Raw genomic sequence first — 8,886 nt, forward strand, 5'->3', positions numbered from 1 at the left:
TCAAACTCATATCTTACCTCTTCTCGCAAATAAAATACTCATTCTGTGTGCACGCATAATCATTCCATTTGAATCCTTCATTAGAATTTATATGAATGCAGTTTTCTTTCCCTCCAAGATCATTTGGTTCAGGGTAAGCCCAGTCAGTTAACGTGATCTTTTGGCCACTACCGCGCCAATACCAATATCCATCTGTCAGATTTTTTCCCCCTCCGGTCCAGTATCCTTTATTGGAAAACAAATGTATTAAACAGTGATCTGTATCTGACAAACGATGATCAACATGGGGACCGGGTGGACAAAGAATTAATGAAGCAATTTAATTGTACGCAATGACCCGAATAAAATGATTCAAGGATCCCTCTATTGTGAAGGTTGTCAAAAAATGCGCTTACTACATGCAAAGAACTATTACAATTACAGTTCTTAAATTTGTATTCCTTGCTTAGAAGCAAAATGTGAACAACGTAGTTACTGCACAATATTTTCTCTATTTTTGAGTTTCTTCTTTCCGAACGTGCACATGTATAATAGAATGTTTACCATATATGTAATCCCCTTGTGCTGTAGTGTTTGGGTGATAGTAGTGTTTCGACATTTGTTCTATGTAACTGTTTTCATCTGTGGTTGTTAATTCAGCCAAGTAACCTCCAAATTCTTGACAATACTCCTAAACACAATGAAATGAAATTTTTAAATGTTCACACTAAATAAAATGAGGTAAGGTCAATTTACCCTGAATTTATTTCACACCAGTGCTATTTTCAAAAGGTGTTTTAAATAATTTTTGACGTTCGCATGCAACATAACAAAATCAAGTGTGTTTTTGGGGATCCACTGCCAGAATAGCGTGTTTCTGATCATGGTTCAAAATTTTAAATGCCTCAAGGTGATACAAAACCGATTTATCACAAAAATCAATGACATGGACGTTCCTATCAACATGAAAATTATATTGGAAGTCAAACTTTGATTTATTACTTTCAAATACAAATCAATTATGTTGTTTGGATGTCGTTCAATGCAAAATTGTAAACACAAATTTTAGCTTCAATATTTGCCATATAGCTTGAAAACTGTTTTAAAAACAATGCATGATAAATCTGGTTGCAAATTTATTTGCTGCAACTCATATAAAGCCTTTTTCTCTAATGAGAAGGGTAAATATGCTAGATTTGCTTACTGGCGGTGTGATGAGATGATTAAAGCTCTAAATTTTCTCCTTGACAACATTAATGTACGTTTCGGCAATAAAGTTTATCGACAGGTTGTAGGTATTCATATGGGCACCAATTGTGCCCCTTTAATAGCAGACTTGTTACTTAACTGTTATGAATCACAGTTTATGGCTAAACTCAGTAAAGAACCGTCTAAATTTCATTTGAAAAAAAAGGCAGGACAGAAGTTTAGAGTAAAAAAAAGGCAGGATGAGCAACTTGGCAAACGAAAAAGGTAGGATTACAATTTATGTAAAAAAAGTCAGGATAAACTAATAAAAAAAGGCAGGACCGAATAGAGTGAGTAAATTAAAAAGCAGGACAGAGATTACAACTAAAAAATTTCATCCTAGCCCCCCCTCTAAAAATCAAATGGTAGCTCCCTTAGATGTATTTCTATGTGTACCTATCTGATGAGTTAAGCCTTTTCAACGGATTTTTATATTTTGTTCTTGTGTTGTACTGTTACACCACTGTCCCAGGTCAGGGTGACGGTTGAGCGCTCACAAACATGTTTAACTCCGCCACATTCTTTATGTGCCTGTCCCATGTCAGGAGCCTGTAGATCAGTGGTTGTCGTTGGTTCATGTCTGTCATATTTGTTTTTCGTAAATTGTTTTGTTATAAATTAGGCCGTTAGTGTTCTGAATTGAATTGTTTCATATTTTTCATGTCGGGGCCTTTTATAGCCGAACATACAGTATGGGTTTTTCTCATTGTTGAAGGCAGTACGATTGCCTATAATTGTTTACATCCATTTCATTTGAACTTTGGTGGATAGTTGTCTCATTGGCAATCATACCACATCTTCTTATTTTTATATTAATTGAATTACATTTTGATTTTACGGATAGGTATAAAATTTTTGCAAAGTCTGTTATGGGTTTTGTTTAGACTTTAAAAAGAGGCGAAAGACACCAAGGGGACATTCAAAACTCACAAGTCGAAGAGAAACGAACAAATCATGGCAAAAAAAAAAACAACAACGAATAGACATCCACAAAACTCCACAAAGAAAACTATGTTCAAATTCAAGAAGGTCTTAATAACTTTTGGATTTTGACCTGCAAATAAAAACAATTGAAGTTGGCCGTACCTCTCTAAATAACCATTATTTGATTTCAAAAACTTGACTTGATTTGAAACGGCAAAAAACTCATCCATAGTTAGTAACATTCTAATTACGAAAAGGCACATATTGATTTACTGCAATGAACGCTCATTTGAAGCTGTGCCCAGTCAGGTAAATTATGTGAAGTTATACAGTTATTAGAAATAATTCAAAAGTGCATTAACAGTAAGGCTCTGTTTCCTTGGTTTTGCTTGTATTTAACTTTTGAAAATTATTTATATAGTAGTTCATATTTTATCCTCTTAAAAAAGAATACACAAAGGTAACATGTAAAGAGAGTGCCACGCTCTTTGCACGTTGAGAACCCTTGTAACAACTCTTTGAGGGGTCCGTAGGTGGCCTGTTGCAAGCAACCAACAACCAATCAACTGCCAACAAAAGTTTCAAGGAAGGAAGTTCAAATATACTTACCAGATTATACATATTTGTTTCAAACGGGATTTTTGTGTACTTACATATTGTTTTTTTACAACATATATTCAAGCATACTATAGGAGGAATCAACCTAATGCGGCTAAAAGTTTTGCTGTTTTTTTTTTATATAAGACATATTGTGGTTTCCCCCTGTTTTCGTGTATCTTAGACACCTTTTTCCGAGTTTAAACCTGGCTTATCAAATCTCAACAACAAGATGATTGCTTTCTCATAGAAATGATTTTATTTTCATAGGGTTACCTGTGCACCATCCCACGGAAGGGTTTCGTTACTGAAGAAATAACATCTGTTATCGTGGTTTTGCCATTCCGGTGGACAAACTAGGCCGCCTGCAACAATACAACAGAGTAGGAAAATTATATATTAACCATAATAAGAAAAAACAAAACACAAAAAATATAACACAAACGCTTTGGTTTTATTAACTGATTTAGGTGACATACACCCCTTTGTGTAAAAACTATCAAACAACTACATCAACAAAATAAACGCATAGCTATACTACAAATAAAAACAAGCAGAGCTAGTATCTCGAAAGGTCTTTCCCTTAAAAAACTGATATTTATAATGCACTGTTGACGACCTCTCATTTGATATACGATAAGCATACCTTCTTAAACTTTTCTCTTTACGCACTAAATGACCCTATCCACCTACATTTTTGAGATCGGACGTATGATATTTGTAATGTAGACTTGATCAGCATTTATTTGATATGCGACAACACCACCATCTAGTAAGTTTGATTGTTTTGCACTTAATTACCCCATCCATCTAAATGTGGGGGACCGGAATTTGATATTTGAAATATACACATTATGACCTTTTAAGACAATTTATTGTTTGCACCTAATGACCTCACCCAACCCATTTTTTGGGGGACAGAAATGATATTTGAAATGTACGCTTAATGGACTTTCATTTGATATGCGACAACCTCACCATCTTAAAAGTTTTAATTTGTGCACTTAATGACCCCATCCTTCTCGTTCGGATGAAAAGGGGGGTTTAAAATTTTCATTTTTGAATAGAGCTCATTTTGATATTCAATTTCATATGTCACATGACCCCATTTGGCAAAGTCCAAAAATGATGCAATATCAATTTCATGAATAGAACTTATGAAACTTACAAAGTAAATTTAAAACATGAAAATTTCAAACTACTTATTTTTCTTCGTTTTTTATTAAATATTTTTGGCATTTCGTCGAACATATAACCATGTTTAACTCTTCGATTTCTGAAAATTTCAGGTGGCCAGCTGTTGTCGATTCAGAAATATATTCCCAACTCACAAAATTTCAAACTGCAATATCTCTAAAACGACAACAGATATCTCAAATCTACTAAGTATAAGAAGATCTGCAGATGAAAATCAACACTGTCACAAAAATTGGACAATAACGAACTTGAGAACCGGAAGTCGTTGAGAAATAGGACTACCACCATTCAACTCAGGACCACTTGACCTTTTAAAAGGTCACAAGGTCATGGTTATAGTACCTTTTGAAGGTTAAGGTGAAATTTCCTCATGACCTTGACATTGATCTCAAATATAATGTTTTAAAATACTGATCAGTTTTGCAGTTTAAAGTAAGCTGATGTCGGTTACCGTTTCAAAGATATACACAAAAAAAAAACATAACTTTAAAGAATCATCTCGTTGTTACTTTTGAACGGATGGTCAGACAGTTTTGGGCTAATGCATAAGATGTATAGCTTTTCGAGAGAATTTTATACGCTTTGTGTATGCAGATATCTCTTATCGTTTTCTTAATGTTTAAGCTTGACATTTAAGCTTAAAAACTTGTTGCACTCTATGACCTTTGGCTTTGTGTGCAAATGAAAGGTCGCATGAACTACAGATTATTGGTGAAGGTCTCATACCTCTACGACCTCCAGTTCTCGAAATATAATTATTAAAAAAATTGTGTATAATATTTCAAGGAAAATAACTCGAATAAGGATTGATAACAAAATAATTGTTTATGTTTATTAACATTACTATCTGTTCCTGTACATTTTCAGATCGATTATATCTGTAACTAATATTAAGATATATGCAAATAAAAGAAATTTATTCAAGGAGATATAAATCTAAAAGAAGATGTTGAAATCCTACGCAGGGTCATCTGGTAATACTTCATTATGAGATTTACCTACGAACAACGAGGGGGCCATGTCGAAAAAAAACAATAAAAGAGAGATAACTTCTAATGGAATAATCAAATCCTACACAAAGTCATCTGGTTATACTTTATGAAGAGGTCTATCGATGGTCCAAATTTTCAATTTGTCATGATAACTTCAATAGAAACGGGGGGAAACATGTCAAAAAAATGTTGGAAGAAAAAAAAAAGAAAAAGCATTAGAAAAAACAATAAGGTCTTTCCAAACAGGGAAAGACCTTAACAATAAGGTCATACCCAACGTAGTGGAAAGACCTTAACAATAAGATCTTTCCTAACGTAGGGAGAAGAACTTTATAATTAGGGCCCCGCCGAATGGCGGACGCCCTATAGTGATCAGTCTGTTCGTCCGTCTGTCCGTCCGTAACAAATTGTGTCCGCTCTATATCTAGAGAACCGTTATGATTTCAAAGTTTATACGTGACATGTATTATAACCAACACCAGAGGGTGTGTCAAAATGTATGTACAACTTCCTAGGTCAAAGGTTAAGGTAAAAAAACTTTGGTTTTAGTTGACAACCCCGTGTCCTATAGTAAAGATCGTGTCCGCTCTATATCTTGAGAACCGTTAAGATTTCAAAGTTTCTACTTGACACGTATATAAACCAACACCAGAGGGTGTGTCATAATTTATGTACAACTTCCTAGGTCATAGGTCAAGGTCAAAAACTTTTGTTTCAGTTGACAACCCCATGTCCAATGATAAAGATACAAATGTTTTACCACACATTATTCACAGCGGGGCCCACAGAGATGGCTCCAATCTCAATGATATCTAGTCACTTTAAATATTGACTGTAATGTACAAATAAATCAATACAACAGAACATTATAATACATAAGGTACAAAAGATTACAGGACTTAAATAAATATTGGACAGTACAGCATGTAGCTCACACCAACAATCAGCACCTGACTCTTTCGAAAAAAAACTTACACTGAAAGACATATAACATGGAACAATAAACCGTTCTGATAGCCTGACTGTTTACAGGGATAAAATAAGGTGGTGTTTAACAAGTTTTATGTGCGTATACCACCTTTTCTTCCTATCTAGACCGACCAAAAGTCGATGAAATAAAACACTAAATAAAAACATTATTAGTCGCGCTACACTTATGATGAACAATAAGTTGAGCAAGGAAACGGTACATAATTATCAATTTGTGTTCGCTACTACATGGAGCTAACTTAGGTAGCCACAGCAGTTGGTTGAATCCTAATGCAATAAAAAAAAGAATCATAAACAGTACTATCGGGTTTCATTAAGTCTGATAATATATTTTGATATCGGCAATGGGGTTGGGGGGTTGGGGGGTTGGGGGGGGGGGGGGGGGGGAGAATCGGAAGATACTAAGGGGACATTAAAAAACTACAGTAAGAGTTTCAAATCGCCATACAATCAGAAAAAAATAACCATTTTAATTGAATTCGTTCAGATACCATTCCTATCTTTCTCTTCTGTTCAAGACACATCACCCGTGATAATAAATATATATTTTTAAATGTTTAAGTTTTATTAACGACATTACAATAAAGTGTACGATTTGAAATACCGTGTAATATTTACTTTTAACGAGAAACATATTTAAACAGTAAAGAAATATGCTGATAAAGACACGGTATTCAAATGTCTGTTGTATCTGTAACCAATAAAAGTATCTTTTCTGTTACTTCTAATGCAATGTTACGCCCTATTAAGTCAGCTTCCTCAGAACTTATTTTAGAAATTACAAAAAAATATGACACAGAAAACCAGATCAATTTGAAACCAACTAAAATTGAGAATGGAAATGGGGAATGTGTCAAAGAGACAACAACCCGACCACAGAACAGACAACAGCAGAAGGCCACCAACAGGTCTTCAATGCAGCGAGAAATTCCCGCACCCGGAGGCGTCCTTCAGCTGGCCCCTAAACAAATATATATACTAGTTCAGTGATAATGAACGCCATACTAAACTCCAAATTGTACACAAGAAACTAAAATTAAAAATAACACAAGACCAACAAAGGCCAGAGGCTCCTGACTTGGGACAGGCGCAAAAATGCGGCGGGGTTAAACATGTTTATGAGATCTCAACCCTCCCCCTATACCTCTAGCCAATGTAGAAAAGTAAACGCAAACTGTCCATTTCGTACCCTGTTCAGATATTTGCCAGAGAAAAAACTGTAACAGCAGCAAATCTCATACTTATATGCATGTTCGTTTCCCTTATATTAACACAAATAAAAACCAGAGCAGTTGCTTCATGTAAACATTTCATATGATCATTACCTATGAGACTTCATACTTTTATCTTGTAAACATTTCATATGATCATTATCTATCAGACTTTATACTTTCATGATGTAGACACACAACTCAAGTAAACATTTCATCTTATCATAACCTATGAAATTTAATACTTTTATATTGTAGACATACAATATAAACTTACCTAAGGTTATGCAAAGTAATATATCAATCTCCATTGCAATAGTTTGGTTTACCAGTTGCTTATCTTTATTTGTACAACACTGATTGTCTTATATATGCAGGTCTTGCAACAACTTTATAGTTGATTAGATAAACTAGCATGTTCATGTACACTTTGACATATACTCTCATAAGTTCTAGAAAGTCATTCGAAGTCATCCCAAAATGTTATCCTGATTATCGCTTCAAACTTTTTTGATTTACCTTGTAGTTCGGTATTATTGTTACCTTTTTTATTCGAACGCTTCAACGTCTGGATTCATTTATTTCAGGGGTTTTACGGGTTTGCAAAACGTTGCCATGTTTTCATACTTATCATAAAACATGCAAATATAAATGGCTTAAGTAAGTAAACATTGATATATTTTAATTAAAACTTTTAAATTGTAATACTTAAAATAGTACAAAGGGGGTAACACACTAAAAAAGTGTGTATACGTTTATATCTGATACAAGAAGGGGAAAATCTTAATGGACAGTACGTGTTGGGTCGCAAAAAGTAAGATAAGAGATGATTTTTTTTTCATTTTTTTCATTTTGAACTTTCCATTTTTATATACTAATGTACTAGCAAAACATGTATATGAGTTCAAGTAATGATTGTATTACCCAGCTGATACAATATGCCAGAGCTTATTGTTTCCGATCCGAATTTTCAAAGTCACGGCAGTTAGATAATAAGAAGTAGTTTGATGACTAAAAAGCTTCATCAAAATGATCATAATAACATGTAAAGTCAAAGCTATTCATTGTCCACGTTACAGTCATTTTCTGAATTTCGGCATTTCATAAATTCACTGCTAGATGTAAGTAAATTTTAAATTGACTAATTTTTTACGGGCATTTGAGAAAATGCATGGAAAAATTAGAAAGCATTTTACAAAATGCCTGAAATTATTACATATAGAATGAAATGTTGCTATAAACTGAGCCACTGAAATTATTTTAAATAGCAAAGCAGTTTACTTTATCATAGCAAGTGAATTCAACAACCTGAAAGTTAAGAGTTTTAACAATTAAAAAATAGTTTTACTGAATTATATGCTATCCGACAAGCATTGACAGTTCTTTGTTATTTCATGTAATGTTTCGATGGCAGGATCTATTACAAAATTCTTGATTTTTTTGCAAAACCTTCGTTTGGTGGAAAATTTGGTTTTCGGTGGGATAGGGAGGATGATTTTGAAAATGAATATCATGGCCTGGTAAAAGAAAGGCGAAAGATACCAAAGATACATTCAAACCCATAAGTTGAAAACTAAATGAAAACGCCATTGCAAAAAGGAAAATGACCAAAAGACAAACAACAATTTACATTTACAAAACACAACATAAAAAACTAAAGACTGAGCAATATGAACCCCACCAAAAACGGGGGGGGGATGATTTCAGGTATTCCGGAATTGCAAACAGATTCTGCTCCACACGTGGCC

Source organism: Mytilus californianus, unplaced genomic scaffold (assembly GCF_021869535.1).
Source record: "Mytilus californianus isolate M0D057914Y unplaced genomic scaffold, xbMytCali1.0.p SCAF_2, whole genome shotgun sequence".
In the NCBI taxonomy this organism is placed as follows: Eukaryota; Metazoa; Mollusca; class Bivalvia; order Mytilida; family Mytilidae; genus Mytilus; species Mytilus californianus.